This window comes from Camelus dromedarius, chromosome 9 (assembly GCF_036321535.1).
Source record: "Camelus dromedarius isolate mCamDro1 chromosome 9, mCamDro1.pat, whole genome shotgun sequence".
Taxonomy (NCBI): Eukaryota; Metazoa; Chordata; class Mammalia; order Artiodactyla; family Camelidae; genus Camelus; species Camelus dromedarius.
In genome coordinates this window covers 46,386,326-46,409,750 of record NC_087444.1, presented here as the reverse complement: position 1 = coordinate 46,409,750, position 23,425 = coordinate 46,386,326, and the positions used below count along the sequence as shown (strand labels likewise).

At 47.6% G+C, this 23,425-nt stretch overlaps 1 long non-coding RNA gene across 1 annotated transcript; it reads left to right on the top strand.

Moving 5' to 3' along the window:
- The first annotated feature begins 7,335 nt into the window (after positions 1-7,335).
- On the top strand, positions 7,336-22,383 carry LOC135322170 (uncharacterized). The gene is made up of 3 exons (XR_010382537.1): positions 7,336-7,455; positions 21,631-21,778; positions 22,110-22,383. It is a non-coding gene; the product is annotated as an uncharacterized LOC135322170 (long non-coding RNA).
- The last annotated feature ends 1,042 nt before the right edge of the window (positions 22,384-23,425 follow it).

Sequence of the window (23,425 nt, the reverse complement as noted above, 5' to 3'; positions counted from 1 at the left end):
ACCCCCTCCCCCTAAGAGGGGGCTGCCTCCCCACGGGCTCTTTCTTTGGATCATGAGTTTATCCATTTAGTGCATACTGATAAGATACCTACTATGTGGCAGCATTCTTCTGGGCCTTGGGGATGAAAGGGTTAACCAAACAGTCCGAGATCATCCCCTCAGGACGGCTACCCCTGAGTGTGTGTTTTGGCGCATTATCCATTAAAAGTCAAAATGCTGAGAAATGCTCCAGGACGCTGTCCTCTCTCAGTGCAACAAAGACACTTTGGAGAGAGGAGTGGATCTGTCAGGGTCCATTGTGTTCTTGGGAAGAAAATGCAGCTCTCTGAGGGCTCAGGGCTCAGACCCAGCCCTGGAGGAGGAGCCTTCTCTGGACCCTACCCCCCACCACACACACCAAGTAGCATCATCTGAATGTCCGGGGCTGGCCAAAGGCCTGGAGGACAGGCCAGCAGGCTGTTGGCAAGACCAATGCCCTGTTGCCCAGAGGTCTGGAGCCAATGACTCCAAGGGCATTGTGTGTTCATTTCAAGATGTGTAGTGGTACATCCCAGTGCCAGGAAATCCTCCCTGTGCTCTGCCCCGTTGATATCAGATGGGGTTGGCCCTACCTGGGAATTTCCTGGCTGGTCCTGCTTGTGGGGCCTCCACCTGTTGCTCTGAGACTGCCTGGTGCCTACTGGGTGCCTGGCACTGGCGGGCTGAGAACGGCTGCTCTCCTGCTGCTGGTTCTCTGGAGGGGGGTCTGAAGTTCCGTGTATTGTTCAAACTGGGAAGGGGCTGGGAGGAGGCAGGGGGCATCCAGCTATAGCAGGTCAGACACTTCTTTGAGGACATGTCCCCTTGACCCTACCTGGCAGTCAGTCCTCCATCATTCCTGGATGCTGGATATCCGCTGTGTCTTCTTGAGAATGCCAGATTGTCAAAAGGAGAAAAGCCAAACAAAGTTGGGGGAGCAGTGAGGGGAGGGGCCCAATGGAGTGACGGAGTGCATTTCCTTTGAGGGCCATGTCACCGAGTTCCTGATGTGGCTTTCACACTTTGTAATAGTCAGGCCTCCGTGTGTTACAGTGTTAGCGGCCCCAGAGTCCGGCTTTATCACTCCCTAATCTCAGTTTAATTGCTGTGGTCCATTTACCCTGCACTTAATAACCCACAGCTTGGTATATTGTTTAATATGGTTGACACACACTTTGCTTTAAATGTCAGCACTGGCTGGGCCTGGGGACTTGGCAGGCTCCCTGGGAAAGATGGCAGAGGAACAGCGTCATCTGCTCGGCGTCTGGGATGCTGGTATGTTGGCTGCGATGTCTCTTGGCTTGAGGGCTCAGCCGCTGCCCGGCGCTGAGCTGTTGGATATCGGAGCCTGTATCGGAGGCTCACCCAGCCCTGATCCACCTTCCTCTCGCTGTGTCCCACCTAGGGGCCTACAGAGAAGAGGTGTCTGTAAGGGAATCATCCTCAACTAGGAAAGCGTATATTGTCCAGCCATAAATGGGAGTCCTGCAGCCCTGATGCTTTGTGCGGGCTGGTCTTGGTTATGTGTTTGTAACCCAGACCCCAGGGGCGGCTGTTGAGTAAATATCACACTCTGATTGGAGGATTGCAAGCAATGTCAATGATGACAGCTGAGCCAAGATGGCTCTGCCCACCACTCTCCCGTGGTTGGCCTCAACCAGCCAACTCGATGCATTTTTTTGCTACCCACTCAGCTTCCATTCTGTCTGCTTCTAATGGACTCAATGATTAAACTGGATGGACTAAAAGTGATGGAACTTCAAAGGTGGCCTCCCCATTTGTCGTGACCATCCACTGCAACTTCCTATAAAAATAGCTCTTTAATTCATAGGACAAAGGCCCCCAGATGTGTTATTTGCTGCTGGTGTTCCTCCCTCCTTGGCAGGACCCTTGACCCAAGCTGGACCAATCAGCTTCTCTCTTCTGGAAGTATTCAAGATGAAGAGACAGCACAGAGGTGTCTGAGGGTGTCTAAAACAGTGACTCATAGACCTGGGAGCCATAGGGCAGCCGTATTTTGCCACTGGACCAGATTGCACAGGAAGCAGATGAAATGTACAGAGGCACAGAGAGTAAAAGGAAAGAGTGCCTCTCCAGGTGTCTCTCTAGCTCATGGTCCCAAAGGAGCAGGGTTTCCCCGCCTTTGGCTTCTCTGTGATGCCCTGAAGCCTCATAATAAATCCTCCCTTTTGGCTGAAGTGACTTGGGTTGAGTTTATCATTTTCAATCAAAAGCTCTGCCTAAAACAATCTTCTTGGGTGGGAGTCTTCTGTAAACTCCTTGGGTAGGAGTCTGTTGAGGGGGCACAGTGGCTTTGGGTGAGGATAGATTTGTCCCTAGGGCTGGCGTGTGCCCTGAGCCTCTCACCTTGGTTGAGTTTCTCCTTCCATCCTTGACATAGAGAGTGTAACTAGAATCTGGGGTCTATGTCCCCCTGCCTCAGCCTGGGGCGTTTGCTCCAGTCTCTGGTCTGGTCCCACTATCCAGGGGAGGCCAGCCCCTTCTGGGCTGTTTGGGAAACTCAGGCTTACTTGGAAGTACCTGACAGCCAACTGGGAGCATCTTTTCCACAGGCATTTTCCCTCTGGGCTCAGCCCTGCTGACCACCTCTGGGATGCTGTCAGCCTGACCCTCTGCACCCTAGGATAGACAGGTAGGCACAAGGTCCAGGCCCATGGTACTTCTAGGGGTGCATGAAAAGGTCTCAATGATAGCTTCTTTTAAAAATCAGAGGGGAAAAATTAAAATAGTGATAGTAAATATATAATAACAACTCCAGCTTCAATTCAGATTGTCTTTATACCAAACGTTGTAAAATATGTTTTAATTTTTTTTAATGGAGGAAGGGGCCCACAAGGGCAAGACTGCCTAAAGCCCACCACCAGCATCATTGTGTGACACTGTCCACACCCCCTGATCCTAAGTGTATGTGGGGGTTCTAGCTTCCTGGGAACCCTAGGTGGAGCCTATCACCAAATGAGTAGATGTGCCCTGGATTGTTTGGGGGTGTCTACGGGAAGGGAAGTGACCCCCCCCCCCCGGCAGCAATTGTCTCTTGCTCTGGCTCACATTTCCCAGTCTTGCTTGATCTGGACAGCTGGGTGGGGGAATGGACCAACTGCTCTAAGGTCATTACTTTCCCACCTGGATTGAGCTCAAAGTTTAACCAAGCAGAGCCGGAGCCCAAGGCAGAAGCTCAGCTTTGTCTGAAGACTCTGCATTCTTAACCTGGTGGGACAGTCACCCCAAAGGGATGAACACTGGCCCTTGCAGACTGTCAGGCAATTGGACTCTGCCTTGCAGGCAGGAACCATATAGCGCCCGGCTTCCTTTACTCCCCAAAGACCACAGAGCATCGTGAGAGCTACCAAGTGCCAGGCACATGTCACGCATTAGATCCTTGAGTTACCCCAGCAGCCCTGCAAGGAGACTATTATTGGCCCCATTTTATAGATGTGGGAACTGAGGCTCAGAGAGACTAAAAACATTTAGCCAAGTTCAGAAAGCTTGTACTGTGGCAAGCTTGGGATTTGAATTCAGATCTGCCTGACCCCAGAGCTTCCCTTGTACCCCTGCCCTCAACCAGAGGGTTGGCCTCTAGGTGAAGGGTCACACCCCAAGGAAGCAGCGTGCTATGGGGTGGTGTTGCCAAGGTGAAGCACAAATGCGGTATCTTGGCCAAGCAAGGGAGGTACATAGAATGAACTTTTTCTGTTTATTCCATAGCTCGGTGGGCATCTAAGCAAACATATAGTTGATACATCAAAATCGTCATTTCCTGAGTCTTCCTCCTAGAGTAAGCTATATAACTTTCCAAAGGAGTGGATTTAAAGGCAAATATTAAATAAATAGTGGTACAGCTGGCATATGGATAAAGACAAAAGTAAAAAGCAAAAGAAGCAATGTTAAATACTGGTATATGGGAGAGACCTGCCGATTGTACGATGTGACCCCTGGGTTTGAGTTATCTCATGCACATCCTTGAGTAAGGTTCCTTGGTTCCTGAGACTCAGTTTCCTCATCTCTAAAATGGGAGGGGCCCCAAAGGGTGGTTTAAAGATTCAAAGGGAACAGTACACAGCACATGGGTTCCTACCTCTGTACAGACACAGGGCCATCGGGCAGGGGGCCACCCAGTCAAGTGATTCTTTGGCTGTGAGCTTGCCGGCAGGGAGCAAGAAAGTCATTTTTGGACAGAAAGACTGGGGAGTGGTTGGACTTGGAACTTGGGGTCCTCCATGCTTAATTCCACTCGGACTCATCCCAGATTACTGGGCCTCCCAAGTAACATGACATAAATCTGTTTAATTGACCATGAGTCGTAATTGCCAGAATTACCTGTAGCATTGGCTTCTATGACAGCTATGCCGTCTCCTGGAACTGGTGCCAGGTCTCCAGGGACAACTGGGTCCCAGAGGGCTGGGTCCTAATGTGGTAGATTGTCAGTGGGCTTGAGAGCTCAGAGTAGCTCTCTCCCCTCAAGAGATCCCTTTGACATGCCAGCTTTATCCTCAGGATGGGTTTGGCCGACTTTAGCCTCTCTATCATGGGCAGTGTTAACTGATGGTATGACTCACTGAATATACGAATGAATGAATGAATGAATGAACTGTTCCACTGAAAGGGAGCAGGATCTACCAAGCTGGAGACCTTTCCCTTGATGACTTATTTCCAGTACTGTGGTACTATGACTGACATGGGCTCAGTAGGAAATGTGGTTCACACTCTTGCTCAGGACTCTAGAGGTGAGTATCGTGGGGCAGTGGGTACTTCTGACAGAGTAAGAAGATTTGAAACCCCTGTCCCACCCTGGTCTGCAACGTGAGATTCTTTTATAGGGGCCCAAGCTGCTCCTTCTTCAGGGCTCTGCTCTGAGCCCTGGCATATAGAAGAGGTTTTGTGGATGGTTTCTAGGGTATTGAACAAGATGAGAAAGGGGACTTGCTCTATAGAGCTCCCCTGTGTCTACAATCCAGCCTGGACCCGGTTTGGAATCACATCACACATTGGCCGTCCCTCTCCAGGTGGGCTCAGGGCAAACACCGGTCATCCACAGTCGTGGTCTTTCCCACGGAGGCATTACTTGGTCTCAGGCTCTTGTCCCAGTGCCCTCGGGCAGCTACACTAATTGACAAGATCTAGCATGATAATTAAAATACATGTGCCATTCCTGTCAGACCTTGTCAGTGAGAACCACCTTTCTCTACATCAAGTGTTTGAAGATGGAAAGGAAAGGAAGGAGGGAGGGGTGTGTGTAGTTGTCTGTGGGTGTTGAGGTAGGTGGCTGGGAGCTTGGAGGAAAGGAGGGAGGAGTGCGGGCAGGAGATGCAGAAAGGGGGATTTGGGGCACTGGATCACATGGTATGTGCACCCCAATGTACAGATGTCCAGTTATCACACAGTGGATGAGAAGAGATATAAGAGAGACAGAGATCCTTGCCATGTGAATATTTGTTCTTGGATAACTCCCTGTTGTGAGCATATTAACACATGGCTGAAACAGCTCAAATTAACTGCAGCCTGAAATCAGCCATCTTGTAAAAGACGCAGGGTCTTGTGAAACTGATGAAGGTGATGCTGGAAAACTCCTGGGAGTTGTTCTCGAGAAAGCCATTTCACAGAGGACCTGGCCACAGAGGTAGAGCAGTTGGCAAAGGAAAAAGGAAAGTGAACAGGGATGATGATATGGTAAGGGCTTTGCAGGAGGGTGAGTTAAATATCAAGGTGATGAGTGTTTCTCAAGAAAATGAATGAAATCCTCTGATGCATTCACGAAATGGCCTTTTAAAATAACCATGCTGTCAAAGTCAAATATGGAGTAAAAACCATTGGATTGATGACTCATACAATTTTATAAGAACTATAACTAAAAGCATGAATTGTTTTTTGTTAGTTCTCAAAGTTAATGCATAGTTGTAATGATAGCCTAGATGTGGTTAAACATCAGACAAATGTATTAGAAATAATATTCCTTTTATTTTTTTCAAGACAAAGTCTAAACTAAACCGTTTTGCACTATTATCATGGGATTTAGTTTGTGTTTTTTTTTAAATTGATGTTTTATTGAATAGTTTTAGCTTTGTGATTTTTAAATGGAGTCACTTTTGGCTTTTTTTTTTTTTTCTAATGTTTCAGAGTGTCTAACCCTGTCTGAAGAAGTGGAAAAGAAGAAGGAAGTGAAATATGAGGAAATGAAATATGAAGAGGAGGAATCTGCTCAATGGACAGGATGAAAGAAAGGCATGCCTGGCAGAAGGCACAGCATGTGCAAAGGCACAGGGGCACGAACAAAGGAGGTTCATCTGGGGCCAGTAAGGAGTCTGGCGTTGCAGGATGCCTGAGCACAGACGGCAAACAGCAGGGTCGGAGACAGATCACGGAAGACCTTGGAGGCCATTGTGAGAGGTTCAGACTTCAGCCTGTAGACAATAGGAAGAGTTTTTAGTAGAGTTGTGACATACTCTGTTTCAGCTTCTAGAAGCATCTCTCCAGGAGGCACAGAGGAGCCTCACGCAGTAGTCTGGACTTCCCGGGTGGTGAGGCAGCAACACTGTAAGGCACTAATTTACAGTAAGCAGCAACTCACTTAATCCTCACCATAATCCTGGGAGGAACAGAGAGGTTAAGGAACTTGCCCAGGGTTACACAGTGAGGAAACTGCAAGAGCTGAGCTTCAGACTCAGGTATGTGCTCTTAACCTGTTGGCTCAACCTGCCCACCAGGTAGCCTGGCTCTCCTATATGTATTTTCAAAATGTAAATGGACTTACTTCTGTATTTAGATACATTTATTCAAAAAGAGAGCCCTCACTATTACAAATGAAAAAGCAATTTATTTTCTATTACACATTATATACATATCTAACTACTAAAATAAAACATTTTCCCATCTAATGAGGGAGATGGGTGTGTAAATGAAGGCAGTGGCTGTAGCCAGAGAAGGAGGGGACCCGCGGGGACACGTTTAAGAGGTTTTGGCTACAGGGCGATGTAGTGAGTGGCTGGGATGGGGTGAGGGGCTGCTTCTGACATGCCTGAGGTCTGGGTGACCAGTGATGCCATTAGTGACAAGGTTGATACACCTTGGGGTGTGGGCTTTACAAGAGGTTCTCCTGGGTGCATTAAAATTGAAATCCTAAATAAAGTGCTTTGAGGGTGAGGTTACAATGGGAGATACTGGGATAGGGTGGGGCAGTGGTCTTGGTGCTCGGGGGACTTCCTGGGAGTGGCAGGAAGGGCTGTGGCTCAGGACACCAGCCCCTGGACCAGGGCTGTGCAGTTAACATCCCAGGGAAATGGAAATTCCCAGCGAGTGAGGCCAAGGAAGGCGGCTCTCCACGCAGCCAAGTGCACGGTCCCAGCACAGCCTGTAACCGGAGCCCTGGAAGAGCATCAGGAACGTGACATCAGGGTGGCATTTGCAGCCTTGCCCCGACAGGTGGGTGGAGCATTTATTACTTGAATGGTTTCAGCTGGGGGGGAGGGGTCAGCCAGGGTAACAGGAGTCCCGCTCCTCTCCAGGGCACCTGGCTCCTTCCCATTTTCCTCTTAGCTGTCCCTGCTCCCAGGAAAGCAAGGCCATTCTCCCCTTCTGTTGTCCTTTGTTTCTGTGGCGGAAAATTTGAAAGCCCGGCATATTGGATTTCTTTTTAGCACACCGATAAGGCAGAGGAAACATCTGGGCCTTTGAGACAAAATGTGTGAAAGATGAGGGGAGGGTGTGGGGTAGGGACAGAAGTTTTCTGTCTTAAAGAACGTTTTATCTCCTGGCTAGACACCTCCTTTATTAAAATGAAATTTATAGGTTGAAATATTAACACAAAGGTAGAGGAGACAGAAGGTTTAAATCCAAGAAGAGGGAATTCAAAATAAATACAAAAGGAAATCCTGAAAGTCACACTTCCAGAACCAAATGGAGACACATTCGTTTCGGTTTACTGGACTTTTCTCCGCCATCCAGCTCAAAGAGCGCCACCACCTGTGATCCACGCCGCAGATTTATTATCAGTTTCCAGGGACCAGCCGAACAGTTTCACTGCCCGCCTCTTAATAAATCAGGCCCTGAAAGCGGTTCAGATGAGAACCTGATAGAAGAGGTCTGGACCCCAGAGGCATCGCGCTTTCAAGCCCCTGAGTCTCGCCATTTGCCCTTCTGCATAATCCCAAAGAGCGTAGATCTCGGAGAGGATAGGCTTTGGTGTTTTCTGGAGTTAGCCCGGGAGTTGGCGACAGCTGCATTCTGTAGCATCCTTCCCTCCCTCCCTCACTCCTTCCCTGCCCGCTTGCCATGGCCCAGACCCTGGCATCTGGGTGAGCCCAAGGAGCAGTAACCCAGTTGTGCCAGGCTGCTGGGTTGAGCGGGAGCCTCCAGCTTCAGGGGGGGACGTGCCCTTCTTCAAAATAGCCACAGCACCCTCTGTTAAGTGGGCCATTTGTTGTTTGAGATGTTAGAAGTTTCATCAAACCTCTGGGCATATTTATACAATTAGAGCGGCAGGCAAGAGAAAACAGCGCAGTGACAAATTGGGCTCGCGCACCCTGATTAACTTGTTAAGCTAAATAGATTGTGTAGGAAACGTGCCCCATTTGAATTTATGAAATTGCTTCACATCAGGATAGATGCCTGCTGGGCCAGTCAGGGGTGGGCAGCTGGTATACGCTTTGGCCGAAATTAGACGCAGGTCCAGAAGGAAAGGGGAAACCATCCCCTGACTCGAAACAAAATGACAAATCTCCTTCACAGCGGCCAAGCACGGCTGCTTTGTCCGGAGCCTGGAGTGTTGAGTTGCTGCAATGCTGTCAACTCCTGGTGACCCGGCACCCAGCCAGCAAGTTGACTGGCAAAGAACAGAGGGTTCTTGGTTTTTATGAGCAAGGTGACTGCTAGAAAAACAAAAGGGCGTGGGGTTTTAGTTTACAAACCCTGGAGATCCAGCTTGCGTCTTCTACATCTTCAGCTGTTGTGCACGGACCGCCGTGCCTTACAGAGTGGAATTCTGTCCAACAGAATAACATACAGAAGCAAACATTTATCAAGTCCTTACTCTCTGCTGGGACATGTGCTAAATGCTTTTGAGTCAATTATTGTATTAAAGCCTCACGATGGCTCTATGGCAGAGGTGCTAGCAGTATTCCCATTTTCCAAATGAGGGCGGAGAAGGGTGTGTGGAAGAGCCCCGTGAACCTGGCCAAGGACCATGCTGGGGCTCGAACCCTGTGAACCCGGTCCCCGAACCTGCAGGGTTCATTTCACACTGGTGTCTGCATCAGGGCCACACGAACCACCCAGGCACTTCAGAGGATTCCCAGACCCTTCAAAGACCCTTTAGGGTCTGTAACATTCTTTCGACACATCAAAGAGTTTGATTCAGCTTGCAAATTATTTATAAAATACAAGTAGTATTTCAAACGATGTTTGAAAATCAATATGTATAGAGATTGTCTCCTAACCTAGAAAACTGAATTAATCAATTTGCCTTATGCCTTGACCATTCCGGTGCTTAAGAGGAGATGGCATTTACCATGTGCAACTCCACCGATAATTATAATAGCTGATAAAAATGGTAATAGCTAATCTTATAGCACCCGGAGCAGCCAAGCTATGTGTCTGGCCCTGCTACTTTGCCTGTATCAACTCATCTAATCTTCACATCAATCCTATGAGATAGGTGTTATTTTTTAAAAGCCCATTTTCCAGATGAGGAAACAGAGGCACTGAAGGTTAAATGAATGCTGAAGTTCACACCATTGCAGTAGGACGCAGGCAGCTGCTGTCTGGAGTCCACATCCTGACAACCACGGAAGCCCAGTGTCTCGCCAGCAGGGCTGTCAAGTCCTCCCCTTTTCACTGCTGGGAGATGGTCCTTGGGGCCTGATCAGACTGTGCCTGGCACTCTGGGAAGGGAACTCATCCTCCTTGGTGCTGGAGGAACCCGCTTCCTTGTCTAGGAATGACCGGTGACCTTGCTGCCCTCGCCTTTTCCTCTGCTGGGTGAGCTGGGGCAGTGGCTGCGGTTCCCCGGGTGCTGCCCTGCTAGACGGGGCCACGACTTTTTGGCCCCTACCCTCTTTGGAGCCTGGTTGGAAGATCTAATCTTGTCAGACAGCTTGTGGATCTGGAAGGACAAGGAACCTGGTCAACGAGGACACAGAATTGTGCTTGTCCCCTGGGACTGGGGACCCCAGGGAACCAGGGCCTCCAGGGGTGGGCTGGGGCTGGTGCCCTGGATGTGTAGGTTGGCAAGAGTCACACCGTTTTCCTGCAGAATGACAGGCCCAGGCCTGCCCAGGCTGGGACCGATGTGTGTGCCTGGTGGAAGGCGGAGCCCAACTTTGCCTAGAAACAGAGAGACTCCTGAAAGAAAGGTGACTCATCTTCTCTTAAAGCAGACGAAGGCAATGCTCCTGGAGGTCGTCGTGTGCCACTGGCAGTCTAGAACTTTAGCAGGTCCTTCCTTCCTTCATTCACTCACTCATTCATCCACTCATTCAACAAATCTACAACCGTATGATGTGTGGGGGACACAGAGGTCCAGAGAACAGATAAAGCCCCTTTGGAGTGACAGATCTAGGCGAAGGGGAGGCAGATGGTTGTATCATCACATGAATGAATGCAAATGTGTTCATCCGGGGATGAGAGCTACAGAGGAAAGCAACCTGGGGCTTTGGGACCCTGTAGGGAAGAAAGACCTGGTCAGAAAAGTCCAGAGAAGCTTCCCTGAGAAACTGGCACTGAGATCTGAATCATGAGTAGGACCTGCTGCACAAAGGAGAGCAGGGGAGAGAAGAACACTCCTGGCGGAGGGAACTGCAGGTGCAAAGGCCCAGTGGCGGAGGGGAGCATGGCAGATACAAGGGCCTGAAGAGGCTGGGGTGGCTGGAATACAGAGCATGGGAGTGAGTCTGGCGAAGTCAGCAGGGGCCTCGTTAGATGAGGCCTTGCTGGCCCTGTTAAGGCCATGGAAGGGGTTGGTCTACATCACAGAAACAAAAAGAAAGTATTAAATGATTTTAAGCACACTGATGGAAGAGATGTGAAAGTGGAGAGAGGGCAGTGACACACCTACTTGTGTTTGGCAAAGATCACAGTGGCCCAAACTCATCTCTTCATGGTAGAATTTCCAGAAAGGGCTGTTTCCAACATGAAAGTCATGGGGTGACTCCTATCAGAATACGACCTCCAGGCAGTCAGGGACTGGGGCATCCTGCTCCCTGCTGCACCCCCAGTACCCAGCATGAGCCTGGGTCTGAGTGAACACTCCTTAAAGGTTTGTTGAATGAATAAATGATCTTTCACAGTGTTCTGGAGACCAAATGAGCTTGACTGGTATTAGTAAGGCTCTTCCTCTCGCTTGCTTTGATCAACAGGTACTGATGGCTATTTAAATTCTTATTTTGGATCCTTAGTCCCAGGATGTGAAGCTGTTCAATATTCATTCACTCATTGAATAAATATTTATTTATTCGGGCTTATTATGTGTGAGGTAGTCCACTGATGATTCCTAATTGGGCTATTTTTTCCCCTGGTTGAATTTCAACTGAGAAGGAAAAAAGCAATTGCAGCATTTTTCAAGGCAAAACAAGCCACATAACAACCACAAACCGCACACAACAAAACAATCTTTCATGAGGCTAATTAGTCCTAAGCCTTAAAAAAATAATAATAATTGCTGATTCTGGAGCAGTCTTTGAAGGCTTTTTGAAGTGAATAGTAATCAGGAAACTTCAGCCTTCACGAGGCAAGGGCTCCGAGAAAAACAAGACACTTTCGAGTTGTGTACTTTTTGTAACTCTGATTTGGCTGAATTTTCTTCTGATAAGGAAATTTTAAGGACATTGATGGGCGAGGAAAGCACATTCACTGCACACACTGATTCTTTCAACAGACTTCACGATATACAACTGGTCTCATAATCAGAAGTGTTTCTTTCTGTTTAAAACCCGGAAGGGTAGCTGACATCTTTTATCAAAAAAACAGACAATTCGCATCCCCTGACAATTCCAGATTGTGGATCCCAGGAGGCTCTCCTTACACTGGTATTTTATCGCTGGAATCAGAGCGACTGCTGTTTATTTTCTGAACCTCCACGTCGTTTTCAAGGTGTTGCCAGCAGGGCCTGGGCTGACGGTGACACGTGTTACTGTCGCACTGCTAGATCTGAAAGAAAACACCAGATAAATAAATATCAGTGTTTCCTTGGATCTCTTTTTGCTATCATGGGCACCGGAGGCTCTGGTGTTTGTTAATTCACATATCTTCTCTGTTTGGCGAGGCAAGGTTTCCTTTCATCTACTGGAGTAGGGGAGGGAGGTGGTGGGGCAGGCTGGCAGCCTGGCATGGACCGGGATGGCCATTTGATCTGGGTGGAGATGGCCTCTGGATAAAGTTCCATCCTCGGAGGGAGGCGGAGTCTGGCTGCCGGACTGTCTTCCTCTGTTTCTGTCACGTGGTAGGTGATCTGGCGGTGTGCTCAGGGTCAGGTGATGTGGGCTGGGGCCTCAGTTGGGTAGGCTGCTTGATCTTCCGGCCTCGACCTGTAGAACTGGATACTGGGACCTTCCTCCACCCCTCCCAGGTTGTTGAGAGACCAACAGAGGAAGGAGGTGCCCCCCCTCCCGCTAGACTGGCTCCTCCTTTTCCCCCCAAACACTCTGCCTTCTCTCTCCTCTGGATCACACCTTCCCCTGCCTTTTGCCTTCTTTAGCTCTCCTTATCCCAGATCAGGAGATGATGTCAACAACATACGGCCCCTGGGCCACATCTGGCCTGCTGCCTAATTTTGGAAATACAGTTTTCCTGGAACACAGCCATGCCCGTTCATTTACATATTGTCCAGGGCTGCTTCTGTGCTGTGGGAGAGCCGAGCAGTTGCAACACAGACCAGATGGCCCACAAAGCCTCAAATCCGTAATCTCTGATCCTACACAGAAGTTTGCCGGCCCCTGTTCTTGATGCTCTCCTAGACATAAATCACACTCATCCTTGAAGACCCAGCTTGAGTTCTTGATCTGTTTGGCGCTCCATGGCACGTTCAATGGTTTTATAAGCAAAAAGGCTTCTGTGATCAAATACATCTGGGAAATCCTGTTAAAGAGACATAAGCAGACCTCTAGGCTAACTGCAGGACTTATCAGTGCATTTAATGTGCTGGTGTGCATCCCCAAGAGGGGAATGTGGTATGCGGCATTTCTCAACTATGTTTCTCTGTTGGGCCACTGAGTATTGAAAAATGTGACCTGTTTTCTCTCATTATTTTCTCTCTCTGGGTGATGTCATTTGGAATACACCATAGCTTTAGAATACATTATATTTTCATCCAAAATGTTCATTTTTAGCCTGGCTCTCTTCCCCAGGCCCAAGACACTACCCTCCCTTTACAACTGTTTAACAGACACTGCAAACTTAAAACGCTTCAAATGTACCAGCTCTTCTCCTATCATTACCCATCTCAGGAAGTGGCAACACTGTTCCCCTGTTGCTGGGGCCAAAAACCTAGCACTCTTCTTGACTCCCTTCATTTCCTCTTTATCTAGTCCATCAGCATGACAGTCCTGTCTAACTTCAGAAGCCATCCTGTGTAGGACTGCTTCTCACCAGTTACCCAGTGACCAGCCACGTCCATCTAGTCCACATCTGTTGCCTACATTCCTGCCACAGCCTGCAAATTGGACTCTCTGCTTCTGTTCTTACCCTCAATGATTCATCCTCTGCACAACAGACAGAGTGATCTTTCTGAAACTCAAATCCAATCACTTTTTTCTCTCACTTAAAATACTTTAAGGAAAATATTTCTGTTCCAACCAGAATAAAATACAAACTTCTCAAGTGGCTTTCCAGGCCCCGGATAATCAGACCTTCACCAACCTCTCCTTCTGGCTGATTTTGCCCTCAAACCAGGTAACCCCAGGGCCTCTGTACATGCTAATTTTTATTGAGGAAAGCTCACCATTATTCTATCTCCCTCCCCCATCTTCTCAAGGCCTCTTCTGACTCTTAATTGTATCAAATTGTTCTAGTTCATCATCTTTATAGCTCTTCTTGAAACCTCCAAATTATCTTATTTATCTATTATTTTTATGTTAATTTTCTACCTTCTGCTGAGTATAAGCTTGATGAGGGGGAGAACCAGGCCTGTGTTTCCTTTTCCAATACTAGGGATCCAGAGCCTAAGATAGTCCTGGGCACACAGTGGCTACTTGAGAATCACCAGTTGTTGACAGACTGACTCACAGCTTCCTTTACCCACAGAGCACCCTGTGTACTTGCATGTATATTATTGTTATAACAACAGCTGGAACATCTGACATTCACTGAGGGCGACTTGCCAGGCATTGTGCTAAATGCTCTTCTCTTGTTATCTCATGCCTCTCTTCCAATTAATCTACAGAGTCTATGAGCAGGACTGTTTTCTTTTTTTTTAAGCACAGACTTTTTTTAATTCCCATGTCACAGATGAGGAAACTGAGTGACTAAGTTGCTTGCCTAAGGCTGGCAGGACCTGGACACTGACCTGGATCTGATCCTGGAACCGCAACCTTAGGCAGTGCTGGGGCTCCAGCTGTCACATTACAGGGCTTGGCATTTGAGCCTCTAGGAATAGGATTTATAGGGGCCTGATAGCCTTGTGATCAGGCTCACTTCTGACCGGGGCTTCTGATTTGAGCAGGGGTGTCACTATCTTAAGGGCTTGTTACTTGCAATGTTACTTAGTTGGGTGAAAAATCTTATTCTCATCAGAAACAACCAGGTGTGTGTTTCCCCTCTCATAAAAAAAAAAGGTTCTGCTTAATTTCCAGAATATAATAACTCATACAACTTAATAACAAAAAAATAAACAACCCAATCAAAAAATGGGCAGAAGACTTAAACATTTCTCCAATGAAGACATACAAATGACCACTAGGCATGTGAAAAAAATGCTCAGTATCACTAACTATTAGAGAAATGCAAATCAAAACTACAACGAGGTATCACCTTACACCTGTCAGAATGGCCATTATTAAAAAGTCCACAAACAATATAAATGCTGGAGAGAGTGTGGAGAAAAGGGAACCCTCCTACACTGTTGGTGGGAATGTAGTTTGGTGCAGCCACTATGGAAAACAGTACGGAGATGCCTTAAAAAACTGAAAATAGACTTATCATATGATCCAGCAATCCCACTCCTGAGCTTATATCCACGGGAAACTCTAATTTGAAAAGATACACGCACCCCAATGTTCATAGCAGCACTATTTACAACAGCCAAAACATGGAAACAAGCCCAATGTCCATCAACAGATGACTGGATAAAGAAGATGTGGTATATTTATGCAGTGGAATACTACTCAGTCATAAAAAAGAATAAAATAATGCTATTTGCAGCAACATGGATGGACCTAGAGATTCTCACATTAAGTGCAATAAGCCAGAAAGAGAAAGAAAAATACCATATGATATCACCTATATGTGGAATCTTAAAAAAGTGAGACAAATGAACTTATTTACAAAACAGAAACAGACTCAGACTGCGTCTGTGACATAGAAAACAAACTTATGGTTACCAGGGGGAAGAGGGGTAAATTGGGAGTTTGGGATTTGCAGATACCAACTGCTATATATAAAATAGATAATCAGCAAGGACCTACTGTATAGCACAGGGAACTATATTCAATACCTTGTGATAGCCTAAATGAAAAAGAATATGGAAAGGATTATATATATATGTATAACTGAATCACTACGCTGTACACCAGAAACTACCACAACATTGTAAACCGACTATACCTCGACACTTTAATAAAAATTCTTTTTAAATAAAATACATTTAAAAAAATGGCTCTAGCTTATCTTTCATAAATAAGCTAATAGTTGTAAAACGCTTACAACAGTGCCTGGCCCATAACAACACTTTATAATTTTTTGTTAAATATGTAGCTCCATGAAGCTGGAAGTGTTTTCTCCTTGACCACAGAGGCGAGCAAATTCACCGGTTCTCCGTGTTATCCCTCATCCCTGCCCAGGGAGCGACACAGGTGGCATATCTGTGTGACATTCAGTAACGTTGAATCACAGTCATTCCTTCCCTCCAAGGCAGCCTGGCCAGAGCCCTGACATCTCTCCAACACCTGCTAAGCTTCCCCTTCAGCAGAGAGAGTTCTCTGGTAGTAACCTAAGGCTCAAAGCCTTTGTCAGGAGAAAGCATCTCTCTGGCGTGTAAGCGCCTTGCTTTGTGTAAGGTTGCATACCAAATGCAATACTATTGTATATATATATTTAAATCTTGAGGTTTTTTATTATCATGGTAAACTTTGCTTAATGGCAAGTGATACTGCCTTTTAATTATAGTAGTGACCTCAAGTTTTCTTTCAAGATGAAGTTAGAAATTAGTTTAAAACACCTGTTACCATATGACCCAGCGGTTCCATTCCTAGGTGTTTCCCCAAGAGAAGTGAAAGCAGGCGTCCTATGCAAATGTTCATAGCAGTATTGTTCCTGAGAGCCCCAGACTGGAGCCAACCCAAACATCCGTCAACAGGTGAACAGAGAAAGGAGCAGTGGCAACTCCGTACAAGAGAGAACTACTCGATAATGAAAAGAAACAAGGTAACAAAGCACACGACAGCATGAGGCGTTTCAAAAGCCCTGGGTTAAGGGAGAGAAGTCGGAAACAGAAGACTACATCCTCCATGATTCCATTTCTATGACTTCCTCAGAAAAGGCAAATCATGGCCGCAGGAAACCAGAGCTAGAGCCCTGGGGTGGAGACAGGCTGGATGTGAGAGGACCCGGGAGCACTCTGAGGATGGGGGGAAGCGTCTGCCTCTTGATCTGGAGATGCTTATATGAGTTTGTGCAAACTCGTGGGGATGGACATTTAGAGTGGGTGCATTTGATTGTCCATAAAGTATTCCTCACCTGAGTTGATTATGACTTTAAAGGAAAAATAGGCAAATGATAAAAGAGGTGTTGGATGAAAAGGCTGAACTGGTGAAGATGGCTGAAGAGCAGAAACGTCTGGACCGAAGTTCCACTGGCGCGGGCCGGGGATCTATTACCATTCTCTTGTTCTTGTCCTGACTGTCGTTAAAAAATTCTTTAGCTGTCTTTGTTGATCTTAACGTAGCATTGTAACTTTGTCAACCTTTTCTTGTATGATTCTAGATTTCATCTCTTGCTTAAGACACGGAAAACGACTTCCCCATCCAAAGGTTATGAAAGCTATTATCTCATATTATTCTCTAATGCTCATATGATTTTTAAAAAATGACATTGACAGATGATCATTTTTCATTATGGTAAAATACACACGGTATAAAGTTTACCGTCTTCTCCATTTTTAAGTGTACAGTTCAGTGGCATTAAGCACACGTTGCTGGGTACCCATCAGCACCGGCCACTCCAGAACTCCTTCATCTTCCCAAACTGAAACTCTGTCCTCATTGAACACCCATTGCCCCCTCCTCCCAAACCCTGGCCGCCACATTTCTACCTTATGTCTCTATGAGTTGGCCTCTTCTAGGTACCTGACATAAATGGAATCGTACGGTATTTGTTTTTCGGTGATGGGCTTTTTTCATTTCACACAATGTTCATATCATTTTTAAAACCAGGAGTTGTATCAGGCATTCTGGGATTTCTTCTGGTGTGTGTATGGTATAGGTAATGATTTAGTTTTATTCCTCCCAACAAATGGTTAACTGGTTTTCCCAGCATCATTTATGGAAGAGACCATTTGTTTTCTCACATCAGTTGACAGCCATCCACACCATAAACGGTACTCTATGTGGAAATGCATCTCTTTGGGGGCCCTCCTTTCTGTCCCCGTGCCAGTTCCACACCATTTTATCTTCTTCACTAAGACCTCACCCATGTCAAGTCCAGGACTTGCTCTGGCTTTAATTTCTTCTGTTCAGCCTTTCAGCGGCTCCCAAGGATTTGGAGCACTCCTAATGCTTGCCCATCCCTCTGTTCCCAAGGTAAACTAGTGTGCAGGGGTCTCGGTTTGGGTGTAGGTGAGGAAGCCCTGGGCCATGCCTGTTGGGTGGTATGGACCGTGCCAGACCTGTGCACCTCGACCCACTGCAGGGCTGGGGTCACGAGGAGGTTGGCCACTGTCCCTCCCTCCGAAGGATCCGGTGGGGAGCGTAGGTGATCGGGATGGTGTGATTTCTCTGCTTGCGGTGGAACTTTGCCATGACCCAGTTGATTGCCAGGCAGACTTCAAGATAAGGCAAGTTAATCTTGGGTCCCCTCCAAGGACATTTGGTGCTACATGCAAAACAGAATCCTGTCAAAGTGCATTTCTGAGGGGACCCTGGAGGCAGGACTACAGTGCTCCCTGGACCTCTACAAAGAGAGTGTGGCAGCGCTGCTGGGGTTGTGAGAGGACATGGATGGAGCACAGCTCAGGCCCATCGGGCTGGGGCTGGGGAGCAGATGGATGGGCTGGCAGACTTTCCATGACTATCTGCAAGGCTGTGTTAAGCCCTGTTAAGCCCTTGGCCAAGTGTCCCACGGGATCGGGGCACTTCAGGCTGCTTTCTCGGGGCCAGAGGTGTGGGCACAGAGTGGGAAGGGCTGAAGTTTCCATGAATCTCTTGCTGTCTAATGTCAGATGAGTCAGGTCACTCCCACCAATTAGCTCCCTCTAGGTTTCTGGTAGGAGGCAGGAGAGAGAAGTTGGGCCAAGGTGGAGCTGAGATAAGCCCAGAGGATTGTTGGGGAACAATAGGCACCCTCTTCTCCCGCCCCTGCATGCCTCGGAGCAGTAGGGAGGCCACCTGGAGAGCCTGGCTACATTTCGTAAAGGCCCCTTGGGCACCATGCGTCATCAGGATGAGCATTGTTGGAAGAACATGCTGGGACTGTGGGCACAGTCGGCCAGCTCTGCCAGGAGTCAGCAGGAAGGCAGACTGACAAAATCAGTCAGAGGTTCCCGCCATTCCCCAAACTACAAGCATTCTCTCATCACCTTCCCAGGTTTCCTGTATCCTCCACTTCCTGCACACACACACACACACACACACACAAACACACACACACACACTCACTCACTCATCAATACCTAGAGACAAATGAAAACGAAAACACTACAATCCAAAAACAAATTTTGTCTGTTTGGCATAGGGAGCTGTATTCAATATCTTGTAGTAAACTATAGTGAAAAAGAATATGAAAATGAATGTATGTATGTATACATATGACTGAAACATTATGCTGTGCACCAGAAATAGGTGTAACTGACTATACTTCAATTAAAAAAAAAAAGACCAGAAAAACCCCCCAAAAACCTATGGGATGCAGCAAAAGCAGTTCTAAAAGGAAAATTTATAGCGATCCAGGCTAACCTCAGGAAACAAGAAAAATCTCAAATAAACAACCTAAGTTTGCACCTAAAGCAACTAAACAAAGAAGAACAAACAAACCCCAAAGTTAGTGGAAGGAGAGAAATCAGAAAGACCAAAGCAGAAATAAATGAAATAGAGACTAAACAAACAAGAGAAAAGATCAATGAAACTAAAAGCTGGTTCTTTGAAAAGATAAACCAAATTGATAAAACTAGCCAGACTCATCACACAGAGGTGAGTAAAGTCACTTGCCTGAGGTCATGCTAACAGGCCACTTCTCAAATTATGGGCCAAGTATGGGCCAGGCTGATTATTTTTTCCAAGTCACATTAATAAATCCCCAAGAATCTATCGATCGATTTTTCGATCTATCTATATCTATCTCTCAAGGTAAAAAATGTTCACCTGTATGTCAGCTGTTCTTTCTGCAAACCCTCAGTTTGGACATCCATGGAGGCATAGCTTGGTCCAGGAGGAAGAATGCGTGTATCCAGTCGATGCCAGAGCTGGGATGGCCTCCTTGCCCTGGATAATGACAGTGAGACCACCATCCTCCTGAGATGCCCTGCCCATCTTGGCTCTGTCAGCTCCATATATATTTATACTCAGTGGCCACCTCCCAAGCCACCAGCAGGCCCTGGTTTAAGTGTGTTGCGAAGGGGTTGGAGAGAGACAAGTCCGAGGCTTGATCGCCACGGAGAATCCTGCAGAGCCTAGTAAGTTGCTCTGCATCGTTTAGAGGCAAAATCACCAAATTCTGCCTTGGTCACTTTCCTGCTGTCTGGTTCGAAAGCAAGCCCCTGGCCTTGCTGTCTCCGCAGGGCTTCTCAGTTAAGATGGCAGGTAGGAAGTTCAAGTTTGGGCTTCAGAGCTGCCCACGTGATGGGAGAGTGCGGTCCTCAGCACCAGGCACAGGAATTTGCAGCCTGTTTTGTGGTTTTAATTGGATGTTACAGCATCATCTGCAGCGTCATAATCACCTGGGAGCATCTGCTGGGAGAGCGGTGGCATGTTCCAATCTCCTTAGCCGTGCCCTGAGTTGCTTCCACACACGTTAAAGTTTGAGAAGTGGATTTACCTTCTCCGGAAAGCAGCAGGTCACATGGAGAAGGCTGGCTTTTCCTCCAGGCCTGTGGCCACTGTCCTGTCTGACAGGCTGGGCATCTGGGCCTATGTTCCTGAGGGCCTGGACCCTTCTGTGGAGCCTTCCTCTGGAAAAATACTGGAGCTGCCCTCTACCTCAGCTCTGGAGAATTATAACCTTTTCTGGCTCTGAGTTCAAATCCTGCTGGTGCTCCTAACCAGCTGGGTGGCCTGAGCAAGCCCTTCCACCGGTTTCCTCATCTGAAAAATGGGGATAACCACTCCTACATTGCAGCACCGCTGGGAGGATGGAATGGGTTAAGGGATAAAAAGTCCTTTTCCCCTAGAAGCTGCCTGAGAGATGCTGACTGATGGTGCTGTGGGACAGGTAGACCAGGGTGGGTGCCTATTGGTTGGTTGGTTTCTTTGTCTTCACCCCAATATTTATGGAGCATCTTCTCTGTGCAAGGCTTGTGTTACACGGAATTGAGTGGCAGCTGAAATGGAAGAGTTCCAGCCTTTGTGGACCTAAATGCTTGTTTTCCCTGGTTCTGCGTCCCTCACTTTTACATCTCTTAAGAGACGGGCTCTTCAGAACCTTAGGAGGAAAGAAAGTCACAACCCCCTGCAAAAGTCAGACAAATGCACCTATGTATAAGGTACCCCAAATTTGCCAACAAGTCAGGGGGTCTTTGGACCCCCACCTACTCTCTCTGCTCTCTTCTTAGTGCCTCTTAGCATCCCCTCCAGATGCAGTGGAAAAGGGAAAGGTGCCCTCAGCGATTTTTGCCCATTCTAACCTCCCCTCCCCAGCTCCCATGGGTGCCCATGAAACAGTGTGAAATGCTCTCTTTAAAAGCCTAATTATTTACACTGACAGTATGTACTTTTAACCTCCAGTGGCTGAGTCAATATCATCTTTCCTCCTCTCCTTCGGTACCTTGGATCAAAAACCCAGCAGCTTTACGAAACCCACCAGACTGTATCTTTTTATCCACCTTGTGGCCTTTTAAATTTCACCTGCTCCAGGAATTAAATTACAGAGGCCATGGAGATCCGGCACAGACCAGGGCACAGGCCCCTGGATTTGCTTCTGCTTCACGTGGACTCCTGTCTCTTCTCTTGGCATAGGTTTCAGCCTCCAGTGTTCTAGGTGTGCTCCCCCTGAGCCCGTCTCGTGTTTTTTTTTTTTTTTTCCAAGTTCTCCTCCCTACCTGTGACCCGAGACATCGCTCCAACCTATGTGGGAGAGTAAGAATTTTCCCTGAACCTGTGACCACCGGGGAGTTTCTGAACAGACTGTGACTACTGGAACCAACCCTCTTATCTGCTCTCCTGATCGCTGCCTGGTGAGTCTTTTGGGCTACGCCCTGCCACGGAGCACCCTGTACCCAGAAGTGAGCTTCCAGGCATGGGCTGCATTCAGTAAACTGATTTGTTCAGTCATATCTCTAATTAGATGCCATGGGCAGATGAGAGCGATAACACCTTCTCTGTTTTGCAATTGTGGACATGATCGAAATGGGAGATAAATCAAGGGAGAGGTGTGGGGCAACCTTGAACTGGCTCCTGGATGCCAGTGAGGACCTACAACTCATTTCTCTTGTTGAACAACATGTATCTCTACTTCTCGACATGCCGATTCTCCTGTAATTAACCATGTGAATTGCATTCCCGCAGTGTCATTGCTCTGAGCTCTACCTACCCAGCTCAGGAGCAACGCCCAGCAATTAGCAGCCAACTGGGTGATGAAGATCTGGCTGGATGGTGATGGTCTTCAGATACCACCCCAGGGCCTTCCCGATTCTGCAGAACTTCCCTTGGGTCTCTTGCATGTCGTGGAGTGGAGGGAACATACTGTTTCCCTTCGGGCAGTTCCTCCTGCCAAGAAATATGGTCTCAGCAAACTGGTTTGCTGGTTTGCATCTGCACATCTCTCCCTCTCTCCCCTCCTCCTCCAATAAAGCTTCTCAAAGCCTCAGTCCTTGTCTGGCCAGTTCATTGCAGGACCCCAAGCCTGGCACTGCCCACCCAGCATATTCTTGACCTGATACCAACATTTAATGAATGAATGAATGAATGATGAAAATGAATGCACCCAGCATTCACCCTCCAGGGGATGATGGCTTGATTTGCAAGTCTACTTTTTATTCCACCCACGGCAGCCTCCTCCCCATGCCTGAGGACAAGGTGCAATCTATAAGCTGGAAAGAAAGGGACCAGTCTGATCCCCAGGTGTGGGGCAGCTATTGCCGTGAGTGGAGGACAGGAGGCCGTGAATGCTGGTAGCTGCAGACACCTCCAGGAAGCTCTGTAGGACACAGTGCACTTAATGCTGGTCCATAGAACCGTGGGGGCAGCAGTGGTGGTGGGAGGGGAAGGGGGCACAGTTATAAGCCTGGGCCATAGGCGAGCGGGTAATTTCTTCAGGGTTATGTCAAAAGTACAGCCAGGGTGTCTGCCAACTTATTGCATCATTCCATGAGCTTCCTACATATGATCCACCGTGGGCCCCACCATGAGTTTCTGGAAGTCAGGGACCTTATCGGTTTTGTTCTCCATAGGGTCCTCTGTGCCCACAACAGTGCCTGGCACAAAGTGGGTCCTCAGTAAATATTTGTTGAAAAATGAATGAATCAGCAAGTGAACTTTCTTTGAGACCCCAGAGTGGGGTCTTTTCCTCAGTCCTTTGACACTGTAGGATTTCTTGTGAGATCTTATGTTTCCCCAGGGAGGATTTAGAGCAAATGTCCACACTGGCATCAGTGACCAAAAGAGCAGAGCTGTGGGGGTCCCAATGAGGCTTTGGGGAAAGACTTCTTTTGAACCTGCCCTTTTTCTTCAAAAATATTCTCCATGCAAGTTCTCCTCGGTGCCAGGAGCTCCAGGAGTCCTGCGGGCAGCCCCTTAGGGCCCAGTGTATCAGACACACCATGGAATCTCATATCATCATTCCACCCCTTGCTGAGTCATTTTCCCTTTTAACAAATGAATTA